The sequence below is a fragment of the Cylas formicarius genome, unplaced genomic scaffold (assembly GCF_029955315.1).
Source record: "Cylas formicarius isolate icCylForm1 unplaced genomic scaffold, icCylForm1.1 PGA_scaffold_10__41_contigs__length_53128322, whole genome shotgun sequence".
Lineage (NCBI taxonomy): Eukaryota > Metazoa > Arthropoda > Insecta > Coleoptera > Brentidae > Cylas > Cylas formicarius.
In genome coordinates, this window is record NW_026844214.1 from 46,216,321 (window position 1) to 46,230,455 (window position 14,135).

Here is a 14,135-nt window from a genome sequence, read left to right on the forward strand (position 1 = left end):
AGAAAAACTGAAGTGACTTTGCAACGGACGCGTGCTGAAGAAGTACAAGGAACTACAACTACAAGGAACGTTCTAATAAATTAAATCGCCGGCGCAACAAAATGCCATTGGGAAAGAGAATTGCTCCGCCATTTCCTAAATCCATTTAGCACTAAAAACTGTCTGGAACAGGCCCCGGCAGTTTTCGCCCATTCCAAGGAAAGCGCAATATAACGTTCCTTATATATAAGTTTTAATACTTCTTTTGTGTTACACGCGACAAGTACTTTCCGTGTATGATGAAGTGCGCGCGTTCCACTTATTCATTTTTAGCGATGAGAAACGTTTCGAGTTTGATACGGACAAAGAGGTCCGACATGACTTTTCCTTTATACAGGATGTCCTTTTGGCAAAAATTTGAGACTTTTACAAAGTTTCGGTTTTTAATTGTCAATCAAAAATTGGCTTCTGTGATGACAGGAAATATCCGGGTTCGTACTTTAGAATGAAATTCTGATGTTTACTTTGTCAGCAAAAAAAATGTTAGTTTACAATTATTCTATACTTTGACATCATTACTTTTCAATTAACACATATGGAACAACACCATGAAATAAAATTGTTGTTGTTTGAATCCAAAATGATTTTGGTTTTGTCAAACTTAAGATGCAGCTCACCACCCTATACAACCTACATTTGGAACTTAAATACAACTTTTTATGAATCATTTTACCATTCAAAGAAATATTTTATTGATAGCACTTATAAAGCTAATCCTGCTACAAATTTATAACAAAAAATAACAAAAAACTAACAAAAGATAAACTAAGAGACTGGGTTAAAACACTCATACAAAAATCAATAATCAAGTTCTCTAAATAATGTATTGAATAGATATAATTAAATGTATATTTCATTTATTCATATGTATGTATATATATATATATATATACATATATATATATATATATATATATATATATATATATATATATATATATATATATATATATATATATATATATATATATATATATATATATATATATATATATATATATGTATATATCCCGGAATATAGTATCATCATATATATGTATATGTATATATATGTATATGTATTTTTCTCAATATGTAAATGAGCTGCTGACGTAGATGCAGTACCAGGTCCATTAAGTGTCAGACATATTCCATTAGTTTAATGAAAGTTTGCTTTTTTCCGTAGAGGAGGACTAAAATGGTTAGACGTGACAATAATATTGGAAGGTTGGACTGGTACAGAACGAAGGCAAGTTCAGGTAGATTTAGTCCTTTTTCGTCTATTTTCAAAGAAAAAATGAATACGGTACTAGCTTTAAGAATATAATTTTAAAAATGTGTCACCATACGTTCCAACAAAAAAACTTATTAATATTGAAAGGCATATTTGTAGAAAATCAGTACCCTAAAAAAAATCATTGCTAGATAAAGTTTAACGTTGTCACGATAACAAAAGATGTTAACGATAGAGTCATAGAGTCTGCTATGATGAGCTTTCCATACTGGAAGTAGAATAGAATGTTTCAGTCAAGCTCTGAAGAAACCAACAAGATGATTGGCGAAACGTCAGCAAGTTCGACTCCGAAAAAACCGACGCAGGAGGAATCCAGGAATGTGTTTCAAAAAAATCTTTAAAATGTGCTTTATATAATATAATCAATGCAATGCTATCTATGATAATGCTATTAATAAAAAGAGATAGAGGGTTTAAGTATAATTTATTATTGATTGTTGAGTCAAAACCTTACCACCAAAAGTAAATTACCAGTTTTTTATCATCTAAAATTGTAGTCGTTTTGCCATGTTTTTCTACCATATATTGTGAGAAATAAGTAATTTATACATTATTTTATATTATTTATATATTATTATACATTATAACAATATTCCATTAATTGTTGTTACCACTGTCACTCCGACTATCAACAATGGCAATTAGCTTTTTGTTGTTATGCCTGTTAAAGTAATTTTTTTATACCAATTATTTGTTCTAAACCTGTAAGTTTTTAACTAATTGACCAGTGGTTTATTGGTTAAAATAAGTCTTTATTGTCCATGCCTTGCAAAATTTTATTTATAAAGTGGTTTTCCGTCATATTTCTAAGTATCACAAAATAAAATGTTTAATACATCTTCAATAATCTTATTTCTCACACATGGCGTAGTAAATGACTTTTTCTTCGTTGCTGCTCTTTTAAACAGTATTTGCTTTCATATTGTTGTTTCTTGTATAAAACAATATTAGTTAGTTTTTCGTTTGGTAACAGAATGTATATTGTTAGTCTTCCTGATGAAACCTAAAATCTTGGGTAAAAGCATAAATCTTAATTGTTTCATAAGCTAACAACACTTAACGAGTGAACTACGACGATATAATACTATGGCATATGTACAGATCGACAGAACTTACTTTTAAAATTGCACTTAACTACTTACTTGTTCTTCGCTCAAAGGTGATTTAAGGTATTAGTTAACTTTTTGGTGTGATACTTATCTTAATATACTATGGAATTTGGTTAAAATACTTAGGACCTAAATTGTGTATGAGAAGTTTACTGTCAAAAATTGTTATTTTATCTAACGGTGAAGGTAATGTCAATAAAGAAATAATAAATATATTAATGAATAAAGAAAAAAATTAAATTTGACATCATGGCAAACAAAAAATTGAATGAAACCAAAGAAATTAAGCGGAAACCATATGTTAATATCTTTGAGTTAAGAACCGTTAAAACCCGATACTTCATGCTATTCGATGAAGAACCCGTATCCCCGATTGGCCTCTCCAATCATAAATTTTCTCTAAAATTTGTCTAAGCGTAAGCGTGCCGACGAATCCGTATAATAAAAGTCGTCCACACCCCATTAGGTTTATATTTTCAATGCGCGATTATGTTTAGCCACTTCCGTACAAAAGGGCGAATCACGCGATTCTGCCCTTAATATATAATCAACTCATTACGTAAGGCTCATCGTGATGTCTCGTCGTCGAGCTCTTGAACACGCTACGCCGCTCCATAGACACTTGTTGATGTCAGACGGCATTTTCAAAGCGTTAACATTTTATATCGTCGGACCTAAATGGCAACTTTAGGCGCTTATTTTTCGCTCACCCTTTCGACGAAAAATTTTATAGCTTTTTTTTATGTTTCAATGAACTTCGCAGTAGATGCGTCGCAAAGATTTGTTGTTTTGCTTGTTATTATTTACGCACGTGACTCTTAGAAACTTCACAATGACACAAGAAGCGTAGTAAGTTCTAAATTTTTGCTCATGCCAAACAATCACGTAAGTTGTTTTGAGAATTCTGCATTCTTGACATCCTGAGACCTGCTCAGTATAGAGTTTGCTTGGAGGTAACAGACAATGATTCAGTACAAATGCTAGGAGATTGTTGTATTTCCATTGTTTCTGTTTTTTGTTTAACCAACGTTTCGGGCAGATGTATCACTAGTAGTTATCAAGTGCAGACTAATTTTAATTCTGAGGCTTCGAGACTTATATACTAGACTACAGAGTCCGACCAAATTGTAGGTATTTCCACGTTTGGATTGCTAAAGACGATTTCATTGTTTCCTTATCTTTGCGCTTTTTCCAATGCGGTTCCTTGTGGATAACCCAAGTTTCGGATCATTTGATGTTATGTTGTTTCGTCCATACTTGTTCCTGACTTTTGGATTTCACCCCTAATTTCATGTTTCCTATGTTCTTCAACTCAAACGTTTAAAGTTCTTTTTGTTTTTTCAATATATGATTCTTTACATTCACATAGTATTTGATAGACATGCGCTTTCTGTTGAGTCCATGTTTTAGGCTTTCTTCTCGTAAGTATTCTTATTAATTTCGTTCCGGACCCAAATATAGTCTTAAGTTTGTATTGTTTTGCTATTAGACTTATCTTTGCTGAGATTCTCTTCTCATATGGGATCGTCAAGAGAAAGAAAGGGAGAGGGAGTATCGAGTACATCGCTCGGCTATTGCTTTTCGTTTCCAATTTGATAATGTTTAGTGTGTAGACATTATGAAGCAAATTCTTTTTAATAATTTTATATCGACACTGCAAATTGTGATTGCTCTTTAGCAAGTGTTTGGATAATTCCTAGTTGGTGGCTTCAGAGTGGTTAGACTGGAATTTTAAATGCTGTATGTGTAGGTTTGTGTAGGTACTAGGACATTTAGTAACAATAGGAAGGCTTTCTTCTCTTTCTCAACAATAAATTTAATGGATCATCGCACCAAATTAAGATAAATGAAAAAGAAATCTAGCTGTCTATCGGTTCTATTCCAGATGATGAATGTATCGTCAACATATCAACGCCAGATCCTAGGTTTAACAGTTCCTCTATATCGTAAATTTCAAATCAATCCATGTATGGAGAGAGGGGAGTCTAGCGGTAGTCCATCATCTTGTGTGTATGAGAAATCTACTTAAGCTGATGGATGCGGCACCCCGCGAACCGATGATAGGTCTGAGTGGAGTTCTAATATCATCCGGAATATAGTGTCTGTAATTATGCAGTGCTCCATAGATCCTTTATTCAATCGTTCTTGTACTAAAGTAAACTCTATTTGCTTTAAGCAATTGCCTACGACTCTGACTCTGGGAGAATCTCGATATTCACGTCGTTTTGCAAGTTCTTGATGGCTGCTTGTTTTTCTTGCATCGTATTCATTGTCCTTTTTCTTACCTTGTCCAAATCAGGTCTAAAATTGCAATTTATCTATTTCCGGCCCTTCCAGTTGTAAAGTCTCAATGGAAGTCATCATATCTAACACTGGCGTCTTTCGAGGGGCAAGGCAGAAGTTAAATTCTTTGCTCAATATGTTCTTCAGTACATCTGTCCCAAACGTTATGTAAAGAAAAAATACAGACAAAGAAAGTTCGACAATCTTTTGATAATTCCTCGGTGCAGAGTTAACTGGTAAATTTTTGGAAGCAGAAAATTCCGTTGAACTGATGTCCGTCCTTTTACAAAACATTTTTTAAGTTTCCTGTATGTTTCAATGAACTAGCTTCTAAACGTGATGGATATAGAGATGTGTTGCTCAAGCCACAGATACTAACTGTGGTGAACCTAAATCTCTTTTGTTACACACTGTTGGCGAAGAGTTTCTAGATATAGACATTTTGGAAAGTATTTATTAAATTGTAGTCTAGTGTATTGTGAAAAGTCATGAGATGGTAGGAAATACTGCGAAATAAAGCTCGAATATTAAAGTACGTTTCAGGTTTCACCAATTTTCCTATCTAACACTCAGTTTGGTAGGCGCAAAGGAGTTTATTTCCTTAAAAATTCAAAATCGATGCATAACGTTTCTCTCATTTGATAGCCGATTAAGTAATTGAGTACCTCCATTGGTCTTTACCGTAGTCTTCAAGACCCAAATTTGGTTGGGATGACTTTTAAGCCAACTTTACAGTTTTTTTAAATTGGTAAAGTACGCAATTCATTTATTCATTTGCGGTCTTACGGAACGTGCCTGGTCTGAGTTTTAGAGTTACAACTGTAGATCACTTAATTGTGAATGCTGAGTGCGAAGCATTAGCGACATATTAATGAAAGTTATAAATAACTTTGTTATCTCAATGGCAATGGCAACTCTTGGGGATACTTCTCACGTTTTAATTATGGTGTCGCGACTCTGCGACGGAAAAAAACATATACTCAAAAATACATTTTTCTTAAAATCTTAAGGTGTATCTTAAACTTCAAAACTTTGAACACTTAACATAAACAAAAAACGAAAAGTGACAGGTTATTTTATTCTAGGCACAAGATAAATTTACTCAAACTATTGATTTTTGTTACATTCATGCTTCGAAATTGTCAGCAAAATATCAAAACTTAGCTTTGCTTGTCGAGTTAATTTCCGTATATTGTGCATAGTTGGTATGCTCTGTTCATAGATATAAGAAAGTGACCAATTGCTTTTGAATAGGATTATCCAAGGGTGGTCATTAACAAACAATGCAACAAGATTTTTACCTAAAGTTTCGGAATTTAAATTCAGGTAAAATTGTGGTCCGTATGGTATACTACTTAGTGTAAGTTTATTAGTAATCACTCTTATTTAGTGTGTAATACAGCGTGTGTTGAAACGTGTGCGAATTATGCAAAATATGTGCGAGTCTAGTGTATCTCAGGAGATGCTCCCGCCCAAATGTAGAAAACACTATTCTATTGACACTAAGGAAGTTATAAACAATTTTTATTAGACTCTCATTGAACGTGGTGCCAGCAAGCAAGCATCTTTAGAAGAAACGGCCACATTGACGAAAATTCCAACATCAACTGTATGGAAAATTGTGGATAATCCCATTTCAGCGAGGAAAAAAAAGAAGCGATGCTGACATTTTCTCGAGTGTAGATAAAAATGATCAGGATATAATACGGAGTAAAATTTACCAGTTATACGAGGAACAAAGCGTGCCTATATTAGATATCTTAATTAGGAAGCTCGAAAAAGGTGAAACCGGTGTTAAATGTGGCAGAACTACCTTATGAAAGTGTATTCAACAAATGGGTTTCAAATTTAAAAAAATTGAAAAAAGGCAAGTTTTAATGGAATCTTTTAGAATTCGGAAATGGCGACTGGAATATCTAGAAAAAAATAGAATTTACAGAGAACAACAAAGGCCAATTATTTTCTTGGATGAAACCTGGTTCGACACTTATGATACCCCGGAAAAGGGTTGGGTTGATAAGTGTAAAACAAACGCGCCACCAAAAAGAGGTAACAGAATAACTATTTTGCATGCTGGCTCTAAAGATGGTTGGATTCTAAATGGACTTTCTCTGTCCCCGAAAAATATTAAAGATTCTTCTCTGGATTACCATGAAGACACCAACGCTGATTCATTTGAAAGTTTGTTTAAAAACAAACTAGTTCCAAACATTCTTTCTAATAGTGTAATTGTAATGGACAATGCAAATTATCACAGTAGACAGTTGACTAAACCCGCTTCCTCATGTGACACAAAAGCAACAATCCGAAACTACATGTATAATAACGACATTTATTTTCACGAAGATTATACCAAAAAGCAAGTAATTGAGGTTCTACCTACAAAAGGAATACGTCTGTTTTAAACATCCCACAAAGTTGGCCAAATTATGTTAAACATATAGAAAAAGCAGAACAATCGTATATCCACATTGCAAATAATATAGAACAAATAATAATTAGAACAGGCGATGATAGCGATAGTGATACTGATATATTATATGAATAATTTTAAGTAATTTAAGTAAGTGGTAAAAATAATTTGTAATTTTATTTTAGATTTAAACATAAATACATATATAAATAAATAAATATTGTTTAGTATCTTTCCAAACAAAACCCCAAATAATTAAATTCTAAGCAAAGTACGGACCTGTTCGGCCGTATTTCATTCTTACAGCTTGCCCGGGTCTTTCCTTAATTCGTATCAGTTAGTCACTTTCTTATATCTATGAACAGACTTTATCTTCTCCGCCAGGAGGAGCCACATTTGGAAACCGAAATGTTATAAAACCCTTTACAGGCGGTCGATAAATCCGAAACTCAGGGTTGAAATGAACACTTACCACAGAGAAAGAGCGAAAGCCCGAGAGAAGGAGAAATAGACAGGGAGAGAGTGATATAGGTAGTGAATACCGGCTCATATTCATATTCCTCTGTTTCGTAGTAGGAACGCGGTGGCAGAGAGAACCGATTTGATTAGGAAACTCCCGTTACTGTATCCCCATTACTCTCCCAGGACATTACACATACCGGTGATAAAAGTGAATTACTATTATATATGGCTCCCGTATATCCGTTTATGTATCCGGCGAGAGGAGTCAATAGGCAGAATGGGGTAAGATAAAGCCGACCCCGAAGTATTAACCGCAGCTGGATCGCCGCCACTGCCGCCTCCATATTACAGCGACTTGTATCCGGGTTTTCTACGCCTGACTAATGATATTGTTAATTGAACGATAGTGTTTACAATAATTCATAAATCAGTGGTAACGTACTTTCTATTGTCTCATCACCGCATAATGGCAAAAGTTGAAAAAAGAATTCTAATATTTTAATCGAATAATATACGGGGTGGTCTATTTGTAAAAGTGGAGCTTCGTGTTGTAATTGGTAAAACGATGCAGTCGAAAAGAGGAAACTTTTCAAAAATATCACACACGGATAAACCAGTGTAGGGGTTAATTCACCTCAGCCGTTCATTTAATGTTTACTTGTAATTGTTTAATCTTTACTACTGTTGTTGTTGTTCGAACTATGTGGTTATCAAAATATCTGCTATCTATAGTTGTTCAATCATTTGGCAGAAATATACATGTTTTGGAAAAGTTCGTGTGTGAGGAAAATGGATGAAAGGGTTATTTTTAGCAATTCTTTACCCAAGGAACCTACGAATCTTTCTCAACCTGTCTATTTTATAGTCGATGCTTAGCTTTTCCAGAGAGAAAAGGCGATTTGCTAAATTACAACTATAGCCACATGGTCTATCTACCTACAAACTTAATTATAAGAAGTAAAAGTTTATTATTTTGTCTAACTCAGTGATACTTGTTGACGAGTCCAATAATAAATAATAGTAGCAGCTATGAAATATCGTGTTGACTATAGTCTACATTAATCGAAGTTAGATTGATAGAATATTAAAATTACATTAAGAAAAACAATTACATATTTTATTAAATTTATAACACTTGGGGTTCGTCAGTAGCATTTCCAGCGTAAAAATGGATATTCAATACTGGCACTAATATATCAGCCCACATATTAATATACCTAATGGCCCACCCCTGCCTTGTCACTCAAGTATGAATAAATGATTTATTGCTGTTTTTATCCAATAAGAATTAGGTAAAAAATTGTTAATGGTTTATTGGATTGGCATAGAAAGCAACACGATGAGTGTCCTATTAATATCTGGAGCACTAAACTTCATTTTTTTAAATTTGGTATATGACCTTAGTGCATCATTGAACTGAAGTGGCTTTTACTTGATGAAAATCCATTTATCAAAATAAATAAGAACTAAAAATTCAGATTTTCACGAAATTATATATTTTTACATGACAATTGTTTCAAATGTCACATTTGATAAAGACACGCTGTTGTCGAAACAATTGTCATGCCATAATATCTAATTTCGTGAAAATCTGAACTTTTAGTTCTTATTTATTTTGATAAATGGATTTTCATCAAGTAAAAGCCACCTCAGTTCAACTCTTTCTTACATTTAAGTGAATAAGATTGTTTCTCGTTTTAAATAAAGCACGGAAAAATAAAAACAAATATTTTTTTGCGAATTTTTGAAACTCGAACGATCTTATCCACTCAAATCTAAGAAATGGTATAGGGACTAATATATCAGCCCACATATTAATATACCTAATGGCCCACCCCTGCCTTGTCACTCAAGTATGAATAAATGATTTATTGCTGTTTTTATCCAATAAGAATTAGGTAAAAAAATCTGAACTTTTATTTCTTATTTATTTTTAGTGCATCATGATGCTACTCGAAACAGAGGGCATTGGAACCTTTTTAAGTAACGAGTTTATTTGGCACAAGCGGAGTGCTTAATAAATGCCATTTGCCGCAGTTGCATAATATACTATTATTTTAAATACAACCCTACATATTGTACAGTGCCGTTAAGATGACTAATAGTTTATCTTCATACATGTCCCTATACCATTTCTTAGATTTGAGTGGATAAGATCGTTCGAGTTTCAAAAATTCGCAAAAAAATATTTGTTTTTATTTTTCCGTGCTTTATTTAAAACGAGAAACAATCTTATTCACTTAAATGTAAGAAAGAGTTGAACTGAGGCTTTTACTTGATGAAAATTCACTTAACAAAATAAATAAGAACTAAAAGTTCAGATTTTCACGAAATTATATATTTTCACTTGACAATTGTTTCGACAACACCGTGTCTTTATCAAATGGTTGACAAACTCCATTTTCTTAAACGACACAAATATATGTTATTATTTGGTCTGAAAGGTTTTACAAAACCTACATCTTTTATTGAGTATCTTATTCGCCTATTTTTAATACTTACTTTAATACAATAATTCAACTGAGTAAATAAATTCATAAAATTTATCGTGGTTTCAGTAAATTAAAAAAAACTAAGTATGGAAGCTAAACTAATAGGAACTGGAATTGGAATTGGAATTACAGCATAAACTTCCAGATCGAGAGAAAACTTCTGCACCGTTATAAATGAAGTAATGAGGCCGGTTCAATTTTTTTGTCTAAAATAATGTTTTCCGATGGAGCTTACAACGTTCCAGCTTTGGTATGTACCATTTTCTAATAACTTTTGGAACAAATGAGATGATTCACCCTGTACAGACTAGGTAGACTGACTTGCACGAGCGTCTTTAGCTAATATAGTCAAAAGTTTGGCTTGCGATAAATCGGACGAAAGGGATTCGTCTGACTTGCACATGCGTGTGTATGTAGTCATAACATGGATTATTATTCAACAGTTAATCAATTCTAGGTACGGGAAGTGTAAAACCGAAAAGATTTAAAGTATAGGATCATATTTTTTTCGCTAACCACTTAATAGGCCCAGATATCTAAGCTTTTTGAAGAATGGTTTACCTCAACCTCAACAAGTTTGAGAATGCTTAAATAATCATTACCCACAGAAATGGATCGATAGAGGTGGATTCATTGAATGGCCCTCAATCATGTGACCTAACACCACTAGATATTTTCTTCCTCTAAAACACTAAAAGTTATAGAAAATAGGATCAGAGACGCCTGCATAACAACAACAGCGTTTATACTAAGAAACGTCAAAGAAAATATATGAAGGAAACTAAATATATGTATCCAAACAGAAAAGCATATTTTTCAACATTTTTTGCGCCGTAATAAAAATTAAAAATAAGATAAGAAGAAGTGTAATATTAGGTATTTAATATTATTTACTTTTTCTGTGAATTTAACATTTGGTCTTTATTTTCACCAAAATGGCTGATAACGTCTGTTACTTTATCTACGACTGCAACAAAGTTGTTTCTCCTGTTCATTTTCTAATTTTAAAAGAGGCCTGTTGGCAAATCATTTTGTCATGTTCAACTAATATTATATCAATAGTCAAAAAGAAGGCAAGTATTGGAAAAGGTAAATTAAATCGCAAAGTATGAGAAATGGATACATGATATACCTAACAAAAGTTGGTTAGTTCTCGTTCGTTTGTGTATGTCGGAGATCGTAAGAAATAATCGAAAAAATAATATAATAAAAATAATTAAATAGAAACCCGGAGTGGCGGGTTCTGATGGTGAGCGAGGTGACATAGGGTTAGGGACAGAATACACAGGACACAGTGCTTAAAACAAATGAATGATGATTATTAAAGGGAATCCAACGATCCGCGACCCGCTAAATCAACTACAAAGTAGCCCATCAAAAACAAACCATCGGACCTACTTAATCCATTTTGTCCCAGTGGTGCGTTAATGCACCACTTGTTCTAGGATTTTTTTTTTGTCACATCCAGGAAATATTTTTGCACATCCATTTAGAAATTTTATTATTATCACTACTAAAGGATTTAAAACCGTAGAAATCGTTAACTTATGTGTAAAGGAAAGATCTTATATATGACTTGAAAAGTTCCAAAATAGTAAACAAAAATATTTTGGATTTGTATTGCCATTTTCGTTGTCTATAGCACGTAGATTACATCGCAGAACACATACATTGGAAATACTATATTGATTATGCTTTATTTTTTGAAAATATTTACTGGTGGGTGAATGAACCACTGGTTTTATCTGTGAAAAAAATTTTGTTATTGCAAGTCTAGACAAGACAGCGCATGTAAAATAAACATCCAACAATTAGCGTGTTCTTTAGTATTAGTTTGTAAGTTGTGCCGTGAACGTTACAGTTCGTAAAATATAGCATTTCCGAGGTATTTGACTCAAAAGGAATTAGAGGGGGCTATGGAGGAAATCGTGATGGATGAGGACAATAACAATGAAAGTCGTAAGTATTATTTGGATTTACGTATTTTTATGTATTGTACCATTCCATTCCTTGTAAATTTATGCTAAAAATAACGTGAAAAAATATTTACAGAACATATTGACGCGGTCTATATTCCACCCGACGTGAATACCTTGACTGACGAAGAAGATATGGACGATAACATAAATCTACAAGAGTTTGGGGAACCAACTGATATAGTTGGAACTTTCGAGTTACATGCACTGAATGATATAGCTGTCCTTCAACAGTCCTGTAATTCATCAACTACTGAACCTGAATGGGACTCATCAGATGATGAAACCTTGGAATTCAAAAGAAGACGTATGCTTTCTGCAAACGACAGGCTTGCTTCTACTGTCAAATGGAAGAAAGGTCAGATTGAGTACCCTCACACACTTATATCCTATGAATTTAGATCATGTGAAGAACTAAAATATAGGCTTTCTGGAAAAACTCAGTTTGAAATATTTTTTAGGTTTTATGATCACGAAGTGATTGATTTGATTTTAAAATTTTCTGTAAAATATGCTCAAGACAATAATCGCCATGAATTCTCGTTGAAAAAAAATGAACTTTTAAATTGTGTAGGCATTTTATTGTTCTCGGGTTATCATTCATTGCCACATATTTACCATTATTGGTCTACTGATGAAGACAAAGGAATTGATTTTATAAAAAAATGTATGAGCCTCAATAGATTCCAATTGATAAAGCAAAACTTCCACTTAGCTGACAATAAACTGTTGGATCAAAAAGGTACATTTTCATAAGTTAGACCCTTAATAAACAAAAAAAATCTTCAGTTTGGCATATTTTCGTTCAATTTATCCATAGATGAACAAATGGTACCTTACTTTGGCCGCCATTCCTGCAAAATGTTTATAAGGGATAAGCCAATTTGTTTTGGCTTCAAGCTTTGGTGCCTTTGTTCATCTGATGGGTACCTATTTTATTCACTTCCATATGGTGGTGCTCAAAACAAACCTGATCTTGTTCTTGGCGGTGGCGTTGTCATGAGTCTACTTTCTGTTGTTGATAAGCCAATAAGTAAATCACCAAATGTTTTTTGACAATTTTTTCTCATCATTCAAACTATTTGTAAATTTAAAAACTAATGGTTATTTTGCCACCGGTACTATCCGGGAAAATGGAACGAATAAATGTCCAATGGAAAATTGTAAATCATTTAGAAAAAAAGGACCGCGGATCCTATCTTTCAGTATTTGAATCTGAATCAAAAATTTCTTTAGTATAAATTATATGTGGTATATTTGGTATATTATATGTTACATCTTATGTGCTCCAAAACATTATTTAATGTTTTTCCCAGTGGTTCGTTTACGCACCAGTATTTTTTTGTATGTTTCGAGTTTTTATAATTTTTTTGACACATATAATGTATTCTTAAGTGCAACAAAATAAATAATTTCAGAGCAAAAAAGATTTTTTTTATATTTTTTTTATGCTTGGGATAATATGGGTTAAAATCCGACCTAACCAGTGCTTTTACAAAGCCAGACTATCTTCTCCGGTTCGCGTTCCGTTCACTTCGGAAAAATACCAAAGTGGGTTCCCAAAGGTTAACAATATTACGAATGACAGAATTATAACTGTTTAAGTTAGACCGGTAAATAATGCTACTCAAAAATAAACATTCAAAACACCCAAAACGAAATATGGGAAAATATCGCTCACTTAAAGCTAAGGGCGCCGACATATATATTCTTCCTCGAATAATGCTCATGTCAAATGAATGTGCAGGCATTTTTTTTTAATTAGAACACTGGAAAAACTGTTTGGAATTTCAAAACTAAAAAATACGTTTTATTGTCACCCCTTTTTGAATGGTGCATCTTAACGAACTTTACAATTTTTGTATTTACCATTTTTTCAAAAATGTTGAAACCGACTTTACTCTATAGTTGACTCACCCTGTACAAGTCAAGTCGGCGGACTTGTATGGGCGTGTGTGGCGGCCTTAACACATAAAAAACGGACACAAGCGACGGCGGACCGCTTCAGCTGAAATTACCGTCGTGGTACACAAAGCGCGTCATTTTCAGTTTTCTTCTTTGTAACCTCCGTAACCAGTTATTTTAACA

The 14,135-nt window shown here is 33.2% G+C and overlaps 1 protein-coding gene across 6 annotated transcripts in view; it reads right to left on the reverse strand.

Annotated features, from left to right (window-relative positions):
• LOC132701551 (uncharacterized) overlaps positions 1 to 14,135 on the reverse strand; it is a 731,275-nt gene that overhangs the window by 288,162 nt on the left and 428,978 nt on the right. The window contains exon 1 of one of the 6 annotated variants that reach the window (XM_060669624.1): positions 13,965 to 14,102. The exons of the other annotated variants lie outside the window; for them this stretch is intronic. The gene's annotated coding sequence lies outside the window, so the exon portion shown is untranslated. Of the gene's footprint in view, positions 1 to 13,964; positions 14,103 to 14,135 lie in introns of those variants that run through there. 6 annotated transcript variants of the gene reach the window in all.